This window comes from Harpia harpyja, chromosome Z (assembly GCF_026419915.1).
Source record: "Harpia harpyja isolate bHarHar1 chromosome Z, bHarHar1 primary haplotype, whole genome shotgun sequence".
Classification (NCBI taxonomy): domain Eukaryota; kingdom Metazoa; phylum Chordata; class Aves; order Accipitriformes; family Accipitridae; genus Harpia; species Harpia harpyja.
The window spans coordinates 15,718,267-15,735,487 of record NC_068969.1 but is presented as its reverse complement, the minus strand read 5'-3'; the positions used below and the strand labels follow the sequence as shown (position 1 = coordinate 15,735,487).

The 17,221-nt window shown below is 34.5% G+C and overlaps 1 protein-coding gene across 4 annotated transcripts in view; it reads left to right on the top strand.

Annotated features, from left to right (window-relative positions):
* FHIT (fragile histidine triad diadenosine triphosphatase) overlaps positions 1-17,221 on the top strand; it is a 632,955-nt gene that overhangs the window by 5,828 nt on the left and 609,906 nt on the right. For 2 of the 4 annotated variants that reach the window (XM_052778551.1, XM_052778549.1), the window contains exon 2: positions 3,972-4,082. The exons of the other annotated variants lie outside the window; for them this stretch is intronic. The gene's annotated coding sequence lies outside the window, so the exon portion shown is untranslated. The remainder of the gene's footprint in view (positions 1-3,971; positions 4,083-17,221) is intronic. 4 annotated transcript variants of the gene reach the window in all.

Sequence of the window (17,221 nt, the reverse complement as noted above, 5' to 3'; positions counted from 1 at the left end):
TGTAAAGATTCAGAATACTGGTTTGTCTTCACATAAGTGAAAGCTTTTGAACAGTAATGTGTTTGGTAGTATTGTCTTCTCCAGAAGAGCCACAGTTTCCTTGGTCTTAGAAAAATTGCACAGAAAAACACAGTCCTGTCACATTAAAAAAATAAACAAAAAGAAAAAAAGAAATATGTAGGAATCACTTAAAACTTAAAATTATTATCAACATGCAACTCTGTAGCAGAATCAAGCATTGGTGTTTGCTGAAAATCAAATAGGTTATCATGGCCAGAAGCCACTTGTAATTTTTGCTTTCTGTTTCTTCTTAGAAGGAACTTGGAAAGGTCAGGCATGTTTTAATGGTCAACAGCGAATAGATGGGCAAAATGTAGACTTCGGGCAGATCATGCTTAGCAAGGTGGTGACTTATTGAATTCAAGATAGGTCATTGATAGCTAATACCTGGTTTTTCTATGTTAAGAAACAGGTATGCTGTATACTGTATTTCCTTTTGGGATACAAGTTATATTCCTTTGTGCCATGAGAACAAGAATATCCTTGGATGGTAGAGAGGTTTGGGTAATGCCAAATCTGATTCTTCAGAAACAAACCCTCATTCTCAAACATTTAAAATTACAGTAGAAATTTTCAAAATGATACAGTGCTTCTGAAGGACTACTATTTTTGGAAGTGGTGGGGTTATTCTAGTGGTAAACTTGAAAAATGATAAATAGGCCTCAGTAAAATAGCTATTTTTAACCTTGTGGACAACACTAAAGGAAATGTTCTAAATGTGAGATGTAAATAAACCTTCTGATTTTAATCAGAATGTGTGCTTTTCCTCTTATCAATTTTCACTGCAATACTGAATGTTCCCAGTATAGCTCATCAGATTTGCAATGTAATGCAACCAATTCAGCAACTACATTTATCAGTTTCACATTTCTAGATACTCCAAAGTACAGATTTTCTGTATTGGCACTGCAGTGCTGCCTGTTACTTTTATCAAAATAATGCTGTGGCTTAGTGCATGAATAGTCAAAAACATTTATATTAATTCTTCTGAACATAAATATTTTTTAGCATTAGCATTTGCACAGATTTAGCAAGGTCTTAAGTTGTTAAATATCTGATATGTCTGGTAGGTATTGGCCTTGGAAGGTATTCTGTTGTTTAGAAGTCATTGCACGCTGACTTGTTGGAAGAGTTTACGGATGTCATTTAATTTGTTTTCAAATTTGTTTCTGAAATGTTAAAGAATAAGGCTTGAAATTGGCATAGTGCTGACATTTGGCACTAAATATGCATATTATTTGTCCTGTTCAATGGTATTATGCAAATACTGAAAATTAAGTACCTTCTAAACTGTTTTGCTGGATTTGTGTACAAGTCTTAACTAAGAGATAATGAAGGAATGTTAGAAAGCACAAGGTAACATAACAAGGCTTAAATTTGCATTTAGCTTGTATTAAGAATGGGAATCAGTTTTCTGTTAATAAAAACAATATAACGATTCCCTGAACTGATAGGAAGTAAATTATTTCATTGTGGTTTTGGATTTGGAAATAGCTTTTAAATGGCATTCATGCATTATTATTTTTCTAAATGGTCACTAAAATGAAGTGGTGCTGGATTTTGCGCTGTTTTCTGTTGTCAGTATTTTGTTCTCTTTGATGCTGTACCTGATTCTTACCACCTTCTTGATATTCCACTTTCAAATAAAAATAATCATTAATTTTATATACTTTACCCATGATCTTTGGCACCTCAATGAATCAAAACCAGTAGCTTCATTACATGCTTATTTAATATACAGTAGCAAAGCAACCAAGCTGGCAGTCTTTAGATCTCTATGTGAAAGGACTTTGAAATTACACTTGCAGAGAAACGTATGTCCTCTTTTTATTTCTTGTGCTGGGACATCTCCTAATGATTTCAGGCTTTCAGTCTCTTTTTAGTGCATGTTGTGTTATTAAATATTTAAGAATTATATGGTTCTGATGAATACTATTTCAGAATAGCAGAATTTTATTCATTGCAGAGAAGTTTTCAGGTCAAATTTGGCTTTAAAACATTCAATTTTAGAAGGAGATGGGGGAAGGACAGAAGGGAGCTTGCCTAAATCTAAGGTTTGTAAATCTCTTCAGTCACATTTTTGATTAGGCAGATGTTTTGCTGAGGAAAAAGTGTGGTCTTGTTTAAAATATGATTAGGTTCATGTGTTTATGGAAAAAACAAAATACAGACAAGCACATCTTGAATGAAGAGTACACAATAGTGTACACAATATTTCCATAGAAAATTTTATGACTCTGGACTTCAACCTCCATTGCTATGCAAACTTTCATAGAAGTTGTATTTAAATTATCATTAAACTACAGTGATGGTATTGTTTTGTGAACTGTTGATTGTCAAACTATTGTGCCTGTTTATGTGTTGCTGCATGCAGATTATCAACTAATATTTTTGGTTCAGTTATTACAGACTTGTGTTAAGTGTAGTCATTTGCCTATTAAAAACTCCAACTATTATTTATGTAATCAGTATTATTACATATTTATATTATTTATATAATTATTATAAATTTATTTATTGTAAGTTGTCATACTAAGTACTGAATTGGAAAAGGAAGAGTATTCTTGGCTGTTGGACTGTAGCAGTTAAACTGTTGTGGGATGGTAAGTAGTTACGGGTCTGTAACTTCGTAACAAAAATCAAGATTATTGCAGTTCTAAAGAGGATACTAGGTGCAGGATTTAAAGCAGGAAAGATTTAGTGGTGGTTGGATGTTCATGCAACACAGTGCAAAGAATCTTACTGTGTTTTTTATTTTGAACTCGGGATACAATTCGAGGTACTCCAACGTTAAAGAAAGTAGTGCATTTTAGTATAGATATTTTTATGAGAGTAGTTAAATAAAAAGGGCTTTCTTAGGAAAACAAGTATTTTTAAAGGATTTGTGTGCCTAAAGATGTAGACAAGTGCTTTAAAATTTGAAAAGAAAATATCAAAGTAGAAAGAAGTCTTATTCTGTTTGGCAGCTGTTTTTTCTTGTATTTTTCTAGTGTAATGTTAGTTTTTAAGGTACACTTAGCATGTATGTGAGCATTCTTTGTCTGTACATTGAAAATATGAATACGAAGGCAGCATTAGAAAAGAAAAAATCACCCTACGTTATTCATCGAATGTTTTCTGTTTATTTTAAGACCCACATCTTAACTGGTTCTCAGTTTTTTGTGTTGAGGCTGTATGATGCAACTACCAATAATATTTTCCAATGTTGTAAGAAACTACCTACTGCAGAGCTGTTAATTCACAAATATTTTTGTACTATACTACCTTATGAAAACACATGATGGAAACTTAGATACTTTGGGGCTGATGGTGATCGGAAGATACTATATCCTTTTCCTCTAAGTATCAGAGGTTGAAATCACATTTTAATCATTCAGATGATTAGAATATGTTGTTGAGACTGCTGTTGCCAGACCAAATGTGTTGCTGCTCTGGTATTAGCATCTAGAAGGATATAGCCATACAGGCAATTGAAGTGACTGTCAGTTTCGAAGCTGTGCTAGCATGGGTTGAGTCCATGCAGAAACCACTGCAGAAATGTTGAAGTCAAGGGTGGGAAAGATAGCTTGATGATGGTAATGAACTACACCTATACTTGTAATGCTAACTTCTTGCTATGTAGATGCAAGCAATACTGAGCTAGTGCTTGACTCTGGATAAAGGGGCCTGTCTAGAGATACTTGTGTAATCATTTAAGTGAGAAGTGATTAAAAAAAAAAACCAAAACCAAAAGAACAACAAACCCAACCAAACAAAAAACCCCCAGTTTCTAAACTGCCTGCTAACTAACAGCATAAGCATGCTGCTTTTTTTAGGACAGAGTCAGTTTTACAAGATTCAACCACTACGAAAAGTAGGATTTATTAACAGAAGCTTTCATTCCTTGTTTTTATTTATTCTATTTTTAATAGCATAACCAGCTCAAGGAATTCCAGTTCGAGCAACTCCATCGCATCTGCTGGTTTCCTTTCCCATGTGTAATGCATTTATTATCCTGGTACAGCTGTTTCTTGGATCTTGTGGTGAGTCAGACCAGTGGAGACATCTGAGCAAATTGACTATACAAAAATGAGTTGTTTTCAATGCTGACAAACTTGAAAAGTTCATTGTTCCAATTCATTGTACAGCCTACAGACAGTTGATCACAAGAGCTTATTCAAGATCTGGAGAGAGAAGTGGGAGTTGCTTTACGTGGAAGAATTGCTAGCCTTATCACCCAGAAATTTGTGCTTGGAAACATGGGATAACTGAGAGTGCTTCATCCTCTGAACCAGATTTACACTGCAGTAGTATAGACAAAGTGCTGCTTTATTTGTGCATTGTCTCAACTGAGGTGAAAAGGAGCACTTTTTAAACAGCCTCTTCGTGCTAGCCATATCTGTGCAAATGCTTTCATAAATTCAACAGGTTCATTTAAACCAGTTTGACTGTGATCCAGAGTGGACTAGATAATCATTCATCTATTATTGGATTTCTCTGTTGAAAGGTGGCTGCTGCTTCTTAGCTCTTAATGACAGTGGGATGCTTACAGTCAATTTTAGAGATAAGCAGAATGCTGTCATTTCTTTGCAGATACTATTTACAGACTTCCAGCCACACAGGCACTGCATCAAAACTGGATTTATTCAATATTGGTATCAAACTGGGATGTGGCCATGTTGTAATGGATCAGCAGCTGAGTTGCATTACTGTGTACAGAAGTATTGGCATAAAAATATATATTAAAAAATATGTATTGGCATAAAAATCTTGTACAGAAGTTCAGCATAAAAATATATTTCATTAGTGTGTGTTACGGACAGGTCATACAAGTTCTGCATTGTAAATTTAACTAGTCAAATAGAGCATAGATAAACAGTTGGCCTACACTGTTAGTGGATCGACAGAGTTTTTCCTGGATATGCTTTCTGAATAACTTTTCCCTGTATCCCTTTAGCAGCCAGCACAATATGTATATTGAATTAGAAGTTTTAAAAAAATTCAAAATAAACACTACCGTAAAGCCTATTGCCTGAAATACATGTGACTATAAATATTTGGTGTTCCTAGGAGAAACTTATTACATTAAACTTTGCCTGACAGTTTAGGAGAACTTACTATGAAGTTAAATTTGAGTGAATGCCTATGGGGAAGTTTTGTTGCCCCCTGCCCTGCTTAAGGTAGGTGTTGCTGCTTAAGAGATGTTGCTGTTAGTGTTGTTTCCTATTGAAAACAATGAAACATTTAATTGTCCGTTTTGAGTTTTAAGGATGTTAGAAAAAAATCTTGAAAGCTGTAGTTGCAAACAGAGAAAATGAATTTTAACTAATGAGATCAAGGCTGGGGTTTCTTCAGTCTAAATTTTTCTATATTTGTTTTAAAAAAAAAAAAGTCTTCAAGAAAAAAGAGCAGGTTTTGACTGCATGAGCTTTTCCTGAAAGTGCAGTTCAACAGAGCATTGCATCTCTTTACATCTTTTCATAGAAACATTTTTTTCCTTTAATAATGTGAGTGATTGAACTATTTTTTTTTTTCTACTAGATTCTGATGAGCATTCCATAGATTGGAGCTTTCCTAAATGGAAACTGTCATAATTAGTGGTACATGTAGGTTTCCTTTTCTTACCCCAAACAAAACTGGAATTTACCTCACAGCAAAGTGATAACTTCCATTTCATGTTAATAAATTGTAATGCAATAATGTAGTCATAAGTTACTTCAGTACTTATTTACAATTTTTTCAGCTCATTTTAAATTACTTTCAGTGTCTGAAAATGGGGCCTTACTCAAGTTTCAATTTCTCTAATGTTCATTTCCAAGTGCTAGGTCTTGTATGACTCTGTTTGCAAGTTCAGAGTGCTTTACATTGTCAGACTGTGTAAGTGTCTGTACACAGTGATCAGCTCCCTTCTCAACCTTCCTGATAAACTGAATAAGTTAAATTCCTTATTAGGAAAAGATGAGGATATCAGATAGCTGTGGCAAAAGACAAGCTCTAGGATAAAATCTACTGTGAGCAAAGGAGAGAGAAAAAGACCAAAATGGTCTGGCAGAAGAGGAATGTGATTGTTTCCATAATCAAAAAGGGTTGGGTGGCCTACAACAAATTCAGATAACAAATCAGTGACACAAAAATCGTAGATTGCTGTTCTGGAAAACTGTGGTGTTCATGATCCCACCTTAACGTGTTAGCTCTCAGCAATGCTTGTTTTCAAATTATATCTGAATTCTGTTCTGTTGCTTATTGTCTCAGAGGCCACGTCAAATTTAGGATATTTGCTTTTATTGATCTGAGTGTGGATAAGGTGACCAAATTCTGTCTTCAGAAACACATTTGGCTCATCTTGCTGCTTTTAGATATTACGAGGGTAGTGGTGGTTCTACAAGGAGACAGCCAATGTATAAAATTAATGTGAGCCATGCATAGTTACAAATTCATGTAGTTAACAGTATTTACTTCATACTTCCTTTTCAGCTGTTCTGATATCTAAGTGGCTTGTTAAACTGAACATCTCCCTGTAAATGCTGAGAAATTAAGCTTTAAAACCAACTAGGCTAGAATTAATTTGAGCTAGTGCTGTTAAAGTGCATTATTTGACAAAGCTATATTGTCCTATTGCATCCCTCAAGTAGAGCTTAGTCTTGGGTAAATAATGAGGATCTCTGTTATACTCACTGCTGTTCTTTTCTCAAAAGTACCAAAGCCAAACTTCAGCTTTAGTTAGTTGTTTAGTTAGTTGTATTTTACTCTCATGCTATGTTTTCCAGCTTGGGTAGAACCCTGTTGTCACTGTCAGTATGGAAGGGTTGATCTGATGGAGGTTGCATGTTCTGAATCTAAACAGGGCTTTCAGCTCACCATGTTAATTCTCCTCATTTCATCAGGCATAAGTAATACAACTACTTGCAGTAAGCTGTTTTGGAGCTTGCATAAAGTATAAGGTTTCTTTCTTTGTTTTTCCAAGTGTTACAAACAATGGTCAGCTTTCGTGGCTGATAAATGGTTTGTAACTCTTGTTGCAGCATCTGTCCTTCCAAAAAGGAAGGTATTGTCAGCTAGTTTCAACTATGGCTAATTTGTGTATAGTTCTGAGAACTTCTGTTTTTTGTAACTAGAGATTTTTACTAGTCAGCACTGCTTGTCAGACTATTTATGCTGCAAATCTTGATTTTTTTTTTTTGTTTGTTTGTTAGTGATTATCTCTGAAAATCTAAGATAATCAACATAACTGAGAAGCTTTAAGTAGCCTACTATATGCTAGGCGATCAAGGAGGCAACTACTGGCCGCTCCTACTAAACCCAATTTTTAACATCTTTGTGTAACTTCTATATTTTTTTTTTCCTTTTAGTTGTCAGCTCTTCAACTAAACTGTGAGAAACTTGCATAACTGGCAGAAAGGGCTTTTCTCTCCAGAGCCAAATTGTGCAGCTTTAGCTGGACACTGAAGGAGTAGAATTTCAGAGGCATCTTTCCTGAACCTGAGACGCTTAGGGCTGTTGGCTATTTCAAAAAATATTTAAAGATGCTTTTATTTGTGTAAAATGTTGTCTTTTTTTCCTTAAGTAGTTTTGTAATCTTTGTGTTGCTACATGGAAACTGAGACAGACTAACATTGTGCAAATCTGATTAAAATTATCTGTGCTGTTTCAAAGGTCAGGCACACTCAGTGAATTTGCTTTCAAATTATTTTGTTTATTCTGTGTACGTATGCATCTTGAGCTCTATAAAGGTCAGGAGAGGAGATTCATTTTGGAATTTAAAGAAGTTAGGTTTTTACTGCTGGTAGCCCTTGTTAGTTTCATTTGAACTAATGAAAATTGTTTTCCTTTGTTGTTTTTTTGCTGTCAGTTTTATTTCTCTAGTGAAGCTCATTTGTAACTATGAGGTCCATTTGAAAATAAAACAGTATTAGTAAGGCATTTTATTTTTTTCCTGTTTTGTGTGAACCCAAAAATTAAGTACTGTTTGCACAAACTAAACAGTAGTCTTATTTGTTTTTTGGTTTCTTGGCTTGTTCCATTCATGTGGCAGACTAACATTTTCCTAGCTAGAATAATGTATTTAAAGGATACACAGTATTTAACTGTCTCTTGCCACAAATGGTTTAATAAAATAGGGAGGTGGTGCAATCCCTTAGAATTTTTAACAGTACTGCTTTTTGATGTTCAGGTTGAATAATATAACCACAAAAGGATTCATGTGCGTGTCAGTGAAGCATAACTAATTGCAGTTTTCAGTCACAGAACTAAATGACAATTAGTAAGGAAATGGGCTTCTATTAAATACAAAAGAAACTGCATCTGTAAGGTGCCTAATATTTGTCCTAAAAAAGGCTGTTATATAAGTCCTGTTATGTTGTAGTTCTGTCTGTAGAATCATAGAAATATTTTTGTTGACTTTTTTAATGATAACTTGTAGCAATAAAGAGATTTTTCAAAACAATAATAATTGATGATTTTTTACTTCGACATGGGTACCTTTTTCAAATTTTACATTCACTTGGAAAGTCTTGAGCTGTTTAACCAAATTAGATTTTTCTGTCAAAAGTATTTTGACATTCTTTCTTTTCTGACTTTAGGAGATGAAATCTGAATGAGGCAGGACATGCTTATTGAAAAAATAATACCAAAACTTAACAAAACTCTATATTTTAGTGCACATTAGATGGAAAGGATGGACGTATTTTGCAGTTATATGAAAGGTTAGAAAATTGTTCTGAGTCTCTCTTTATGGGTAAAAGACTATAAATCTCATCTAGGAAGTTGCAACTCTTTCAGTACTAAGTAATATGTCTTTCTAAGTAGAGCACTAATGTTCTTTGCCAAAGATCAATTTAGTATATATTTAACCTGCAGTTGCCTCAGTTTGTGTGCATGTAACCAAGCTTGGATATTAGTAGCAACAGATAGGTCACACAGATTTCTTTTTAGTTTAAAAAATGGCTTTAGTAAATTGGGTATTTGGCCAGGCTGGTTGACTCTACTTTCATATGGCAAATGGTTGACCGCTGGGTATGTGTGCTTTGACAGATACAGAAGGATTGTGAGCCCTAGACTGCTGGTGTATTTGCTTGTGGGAGTTTTGCCAAGATGCTGCTACTGCTTTGAGGCTCTTCTTTTTCTTGCCTGCTTCTTACTAATTAGTATAATTTGTAAGCTTCCCTCCACTGATTCATTATTGTTAGTAGCAGGCACTGTCTTTTCTCTTTACCTGAGTGTTTTCAATGAGGGAGATTTCTGTGTCAGCTTTTCTTCAGTTTTGCTGTTTGAAGCCTAGTCTGTTAAATAGTTCTAGTGTTTTATACTTGTTGTGAGATGTATCCTTCCCAGTGCTGCAACTGAAGCAGTAGCTGTTTAGGCCTTGACGGTGTGATTTAACAAAACTAAAAAAAATTTTTTAAATTTTTGAACTTTAGGGTATTTGAAGTACAACTTAGAATGTGTGTTATAACATAAAACATGCAAAACTATTATGTCTTTGATTTACTTGAAACAATTTCTATTAAATAAAGTTTTATCCTGTTTATCACTTTGCTAGGTCTCATGAAAAAAAATTGCCTTCTAGTATTGTGACAGTAATACTTCTCATATCATGTAAATTCTGGTGTGTGACTTGTTTTTAAAAGACTTGGTTAGCTGGGATAAAATCTCAGTATGACATGCTATAATGGCGCATCTCCAAGCGGTGAGTTTGAGTATCAGAATTAAAGACCATGTATCAGTATCTAAATGTAGACTTAGGTTAGTTCAGGTGAGAAGAGAGGAATAGAAAGGGAGAAAAGGTAGAGTGAGAAAACGTTGTTCTTTAGAGGAAGATTAGTAATACTTGCCTTTGGTGAGAGTGATATATAAGGCCTGCAGTTGTACATTATCAGAATTAGAAATGGATGATTATCCACAGCATCTGGCTTATATAACTACTTTGGATACTACTTAAAGCTTCCAAAATTACTTCTCCCCCCCCCCCCCCCCCCGAATTGTACTGTAATGCAGAACAAAATTCATATTAATATGCATAGCTTTACAGATAATCAAACATTGGTACCAGTGAAGATCTTTTAAACTTTGATATGCGTAAAACAGCTCTCTTAATGTTTGGGTTTGTTGGTGGATTCCAATGCTATTAGGTAAGTGTCCTGTGAGATACACTTGGAGTCCTAGAATTAGGGATACTTAGTCCTTTTTACTTCTTTGTTACTATTTGATACTGAGACTAGAGCAATGGCTTTCTCTGTGTATGGAAATTTGGTATATGGGTGTGTAGTCAAATGTTCTGGTCTCTGCATGCTGTAGTGGGCACGGTATAATGACATACTTTCCTGGTTTTGCACATGTATTATATTGTCATTAGAAAGCTTATTATGGATATGTCTCTTGTGGTATAAGAGTTCATTCCTAGATAGAATACTCTAACGGATGGTTTCAAACTGGTGCAGCTTTAGCTCAAAATAATTAAAAAAAAAAAAAAATTATTATATTGTATTTGATCTTTAAGTGAGAAATTTCAGTGAAAGCCCAGAATGTAAGAACTGTAATAGACACAGTAGTCAACTGGTCTAGTAAGACCAGTTGAGGATAAATCCAGATGCCAGTGAAGCAAATGTGAATGTGTGGCATTGACTTGATTAGCATTGAGGTTTATGCGAAGTGATTTCTTTAACCAAAATGGTATTTCAGCAAAAGAGCTTTGCAATTGCTTGGAGAAGTATGAGTTACTGGAGCTGGCTTCATAGATGCTTACTTCTGAAGTAGCAGTATTTCTTTGAAAGTTATTGCACATTTTAATTATCTTTGCATACACATTAGATGTAGTAGGATAGGACTGCATTGCCTAACTAGTGTTACTTCTAGTGCCTACCTCTAGTGTTAATCAGCGTTTTGAATGGTGAAATAGCAGAACTCTTTCAACAGTGTAGAAGAAGGTTTAATGAGCAGTGGATGTTTAACCTGAAACTGTTTGTTGGCATGTTCTGATGGAGTGTCTCGGCCTGTAAGCTTACATTGGTTCCCCCAGGCGCTTCTAATTTATGCTGTGCATGTACTTGCAGGTATGTTGTGCAGCATAAGCTGGGACACTGTTACTTTCAACTTGTTGTGGATATGTACTGCAAACAGTGGAAACTAAATATGAAAACAACTGCTGTTTTCTTAAATGCAAAGAATACAAGTGACTAGCTGTTTATGCATGTTGTTGTGTGTGCACCTATGATGTTAAATATCAGTGGCTGGTATTGTCTTCTGGCAACAACACTGCTGCTTTTGTGCCTGTAAATTCTCGAAGCTGAAAAGTTGTGGCTGTATTCTTTCTTCTTTGCTTCAGAGATGTTCCATCATAAACATAAATAATGTATGTAAAACATGGAAGTAAATGATGCTGAGTATGAGCATTATTCATTCTGTCCATATATATTATGTGTTTATGCTGTTATCCATTTAGGGTTCTGTGCTCATAATTGACCAAATTAGTTATGCATCTATTGAGTTCCACTTTGTTTTGGAGTATGTAGACTATGTTTTCAGGAAGTTTGAAGAAAAAAATGGAGAATACAAAGAATTAAGTATTGTTGGTGATGAAGAAAAACATAAATCAGAAAAAAATCTGATAACATTGTTTAAATAGCTTCTTATAGACGCATAAGGTTCTCATTAGTCCAACATCAGAAGACTAATGAATATTGATGAATGAGATCAAAGACATGTAGAAATCAAAGCAAGTAAACAATTATTTTTAAGAATTATGTAAGTTTTTAACTGCACAAAAATATGAATCTTCTTAACTGAACAGCTCCATGAGAAGTTTTTCTTGAAAATATTTTTCCTGAAAATTTTTATGGTGAACTAGAAAGGCAATTATGTAATGTAAACAAACCAGAAAATATATATACATCAAAACCTGAAATATATAAAATGTTTTGAATATAGTGTATTGAAATACCTATAAATTCAACTGTGGAATCTAATAGGCTGGGAATTTGAGCTTGGCCAGAGTCCATGATTTGAGCTTGACTCAGACTGCCAACACAAATTGGTGAAATTTTGAGAAGGAAATTACTTTTGGATGTCTCAGCCTTCTGCTGTTTCGTTCTACATTTCTAGTGCTTTTGGACAAAAGTTACCTCTGCTGAAACATATGCGTAGCGTAATTCTGTTAAAGAAAATAGTTTTTTATGCCATTTAATAAAGATTCTGATCGAATGTCAGTAAGATCAGAACTATCTTCATCTCAATATCTGCTTTTCCAAATGTTACCTCGATCCACCATATAGCATGATCTGTATACCACAGTTATTTAAACTTTGAACTGTGCATGTTAGTAGTATTGCATGGGGTGTTTCATCATCACAATATAATGCAAGTGAATCTTCCAAGATTTAGGGAAATAATTGGAATAGATTATTAAATATTACTTTTCAGTTCTCCTTAAATGTCTACTATCATTCCATTAGTAATTCTTCTATTCCACTAAGATGAAATAAAAAATTTCTGTATGAGTTGATGATTTAAACAAAATAATAGGTCTAGGCATGAGGTAAGGTATCTTTTATTTTTATTTCTGCAATTAAATAAAATTATATATCTGTATAATCTTTCTCCTTTAAAATTCTGTGAGGACTTCAATGCATTTAGTCCACAAATGTTATAATGGAAATATTACTCCAAAGACACAGATCCCCTGGTGCAACCCAGGGAAGTGTTCTGGTCATAAAGTACCCAATCCCTGTGGGCAATAGTGACATTATTTGACAGTTTGTGATTCCTACAAACTTTAATGGCAATGCAGGGCTCGCAAGAGGATTCTTCAAATACCGTCAAAGTAACAGTTTCATTTTGAACCTAGATATAAAGCTAATGCTATCTAACAGCTTTTAGTGTCACTGAATCAAATTCCTCAAGTAGAAAGAACAGTTGACATTCTGTTTTAAAGTGACCATATGTTTGACCCAGTTCTGCGATCGTGGTGTCATCGCAATTGTATCTTGCTGCTGTAGACTCTTGGAGGCTGACAAGCGGAACAAGTTGCTTTAGCTCGCATAGCTCATCTGTCACCCTGAGCAGCTTGCAGATTTCTATTATCTGAATGAAATGTGAGAGTACTTCTCCCTGCTCTCTGCCTATCAGCATAGTCAGCAACCTGCTCATACCCCCAGTAACAGAGTGAAATGAAATGCTAGAAAAATTGAGAAGAAAAAAAGTATTTCCAGAAATGCAAATGTAAGCCACATTTAATAATTAAAAGGTTTGTGGTTTAAAAAAAAAAAAAAAAAAATCCAGGAACTAGATGGAGGGCTTTGGATTGCATGGAAAGTTAATTTCCAAAGAGGGCTTGCAATTACCTTATCTGAAGAGAAAGATGAAAAGCTTTTAGTTGTATATTTAAGATCCAATGCTAAGAACAGTTTTGTAGTTCAGTAGGGCAGTGACAGTCATCTCCATTTTCATTGTGAGCACTTTCTTAGCATTTAAAATGTTCAAACTTTTATGGAGATTTTATTATATTTTTCCCAAAATAGTGCAGCTAGAGTTTTGTACGCTAGGCCAAATCTTGCCATAATCCCAACACAGAGCTCTTTGAAGTTCAGTGATGAGAGCAATGTTAGGGCACTGAGTTTGTGCAGGTTGCTCTTTGAAGTTCGTATGTGTTGGCTGGCTGGACTGCTTTATTCTTGCAATGACTGATTTTTACTTGTCGTTTTGAGAATATTAGCAAAAGAAGCACAAAACATAATGCGTAGTAAATGTTGATTAGAGGTTTTTCCCGTGTCAGATGTAGGAAGAAGTTTTTCTAGCCCTTTATGATATGTCTAGTTTTTAAAATGCTTTTACTAGAGTAAAATTTCAAAGTATAGTAAGTGTCAAATTGTCTTATCCAACTTAGAATAATCAGCAGTAACACTCCATTTAGGGTTATTGAATTAAGCATTATAAGAACCACAGTACGTAACACTTTGTGTTCTGTTGAATTTGGTTATTAAGCTTTGATGGAAATTCCATTTAACCAAATTTTTCAATTTACGATAGTACAACATTTAACTCTTATCTGAGTAAAATTTGAAAAATAATTGTTTCATTGATCCTTGCTTTTATCTGCTGGAGCTACTTAATATATTTCTAAAAATGTTTGTTGGTCCTAAATTAGAAGATTTTTAGTCTTTTCCTTAAAGTACTGACTGATATTTTTGACTGTCCTTTTTTCCTGTGTGAACACTGAACGTAAATCACATATAACTTTAAGTATTGTAAATAAATTTGTATATTTTAGAACTATTTTACAGTTCTCAAATATAAAAATAGTAGTAGTAACAATTGATAAAGTTAAATCTTTGGGGAAAATGATTATGGGTTGGATTCTAAAATGCATTGAACTGAGGTATAATAGTTTAGACTTGAAATACTTATGACTTTTTTTTTTAATCATTACAGCTCTTACAGTAATGAGGTGATTCACACATAGTCACTTTTTTTTTTTAATAATAAAACTTTCTGCTTTGGTCTAGTCTCCTGAATTAAGGCGTCATTCTTCCTAATGCATACAAAAATATGTAGTTCCTCAGTACCCCTGATTTTGGTAACTGCAACAAGAATGTGCACATTAGATAGTAAGCTAGCAAGATTGTGACTTCTTAAAGAAAAGGTGTGTATCCTTATGGTTTTTTGTGTTTTTTTTAAATGCTGCTGTGAATTACTTATTCTAATTCATATCAACGTGCATCCAATTAGATGTGCACTTGACTGATATATAAAAATAATTTAACTGCAAAACTGAATACAAGTGTAAATTCAATACGGAAAAGTAATCTTGCTATATTGGCATGGATTTTTTTCTTTGGCTGTTTAAAGAGAATTTTCTTTGAATCAGCTGTGTCTGAAAACTAGCTATATGAAGTATTATGGCTACTGGATATAATGTTTACAGACACAATGTAATTTCTATTTATAGGACTTGTGGAATTGTTTTATGACCTTTTTATTTAAAGGATTATGATGATTATATGTTTTATCTATTGCTTCTATAAACACATAGCACCTTAACCATGTCTGCATTGTGCATGTCTTAAAATGTCTGTGTGCGGATAAAATTTATGTTTTCTCTATCGTGGCAGTAAGAGGCTACTTTGGTGGTGGGTTTATGGGGGTATTTAGAAACTAGACAAGTGCTTGAACTGATGATCATTTGAGGATGATAGTGAGTCATCAGTGGAGAACATGCTGGTAAAAGTAGACAGATCAAATTTTTGCTTTAACTAGTAAATCCCTTTGGTCAGTTGGGGTCAGCTGTCCCAGCTGTGTCCCTTCCCAACTTCTTGTGCACCCCCAGCCTACTCACTGGTGAGGTGGTGTGAGAAGCAGAAAAGGCCTTGACTCTGGGTAAGCACTGCTCAGCAATAGCTAAAACATCCCTGTATTATCAACACTTTTTCCAACACAAATCCAAAACATATTCCCATACTAGCCACTGTGAAGAAAATTAACTCTATCCCAGCCAAAACCAGTACACAACTACAAACTGGTTTCTGTTTGTTTGTTTTGTTTTGTTTTTTAATAATAAGAATGGTTGTGGCAGTCCACAAGCAAAATGATCCATATGTGGCACATGTCAGGAATACCTTCTGGTACTTAAGAATGAGGTAGATTACACTGGGGTGTAGCCTGTTAGTAATGTTTTATTCCAAGTGATGCTGTACAAAATCGTTCAAAAGGAATTCACTGGCTGATATTTTCATTGAGAAAATGAGCGGAACCACCATGAACTAATAAAAAATAGGACTATGGAATGTATGGTATATGTATGAATTAGGAAGATATATGTATCTTTGGGCTTTACAGCTTCAGTGGAATAGAAGGGGTCATTCTGTGGTGATAGATGGATATGTAGTGAATTGCACAAGTTCTGAGAAAAGGAGGATTGCATTTATCCTATCTAAGGGGCATGTCAAAATGTGCGTCTGCCTATAACCCTGTCAGTGGTAAAATGATTACAATATGCCTTTGGGAGATACCAATCAATATGACTGTTGTAAAGCTCAACAATGGCTGATGACAATTCAGCTGATGAGTTCTGTGGATGGCTTAGAGAGCTATGAAAAAAAAGACCCTGAAGAAAAATATCAACTTTGTACCCAAGACCTTTGTGGAAAAATTTGAAAAAAGTCTCAAAAATGAAATGGGACATAATATTCTATGTTTGAAAAATTAAAGATGTTCAGCTGGTCATTATAGACAGCACCTGCACTCAATATCACAGTTGAGAGCATAATAAAGAACCGGAATGACTTCTGGTGATCTTGAAGACTGAGAGTGCAATGAACTTCCCAGAGTGCACTATGTTGGTAAAACCTTTAGTTGTTAGCCTGCTTAATTTTTTTTTTTTTTGTGATGATGATTCATTCAGAAAGCCCACTGGTTTGCTCAAAAGAAATAAAACCTATGACTTCTGACCAGAATGAATCAATGCCAATGTCACAAATGTGTAAAGAATATCCAAAATAAGCTCTGAAGTAAAATGTAAGTGAACAGGAACACTTTAAAAAGTCAGCAGAAGGCTGCTTCTTCTGTAATGAACTCTACAACATATAAAGGCTAAAATATATTTTGTATGGTTTGTTTGCTTTTTTAAATTTTTCAGTAAGACTGTGAAACCTGAATCAGTTTTTCTGTGGATAAGAGAGAGATTTATGAGAGCATAACCCAAATGCATGCTGATAAAAACATGGATATGCAATTTATACGTGCACTTGCTCCTTATGTAGCCAGATCTTTCTAGTCTAAATAATTTGAAGAATCATTATCCTTTAGGTGAATTGTGAAATTAAAAGAGGGAGGAGGGTAGAAACGTTTTTTCTCAGTGCAGCAGTAATGAGGTGAAGACGAGGTAATTCTCCCTCACTTGGTTCTTTTCTTGCAGGAAAACTGAAGGAAAGACAAGAATTTGGTTTTGGACAAATTTGTTTCTTACTGTGCTATAATAAGATTAAAATTGTACATAGTGTTACTAGGGTGATGTATAGATTCATAGCAGTAAAGATCAGAAGAGGTCATTGAAGCGTTTAGATTGATCTCCTGTGTCAGGAATGTAAATTTCACTCATTTCCCTTTATGGAGGCAAATAATTTGTGTCAGGCTAAAGTGCATCTGCTGGAAAACTTGTCTTCAAATCAAAGAAACTGAGAGTGGGATGAGTGAC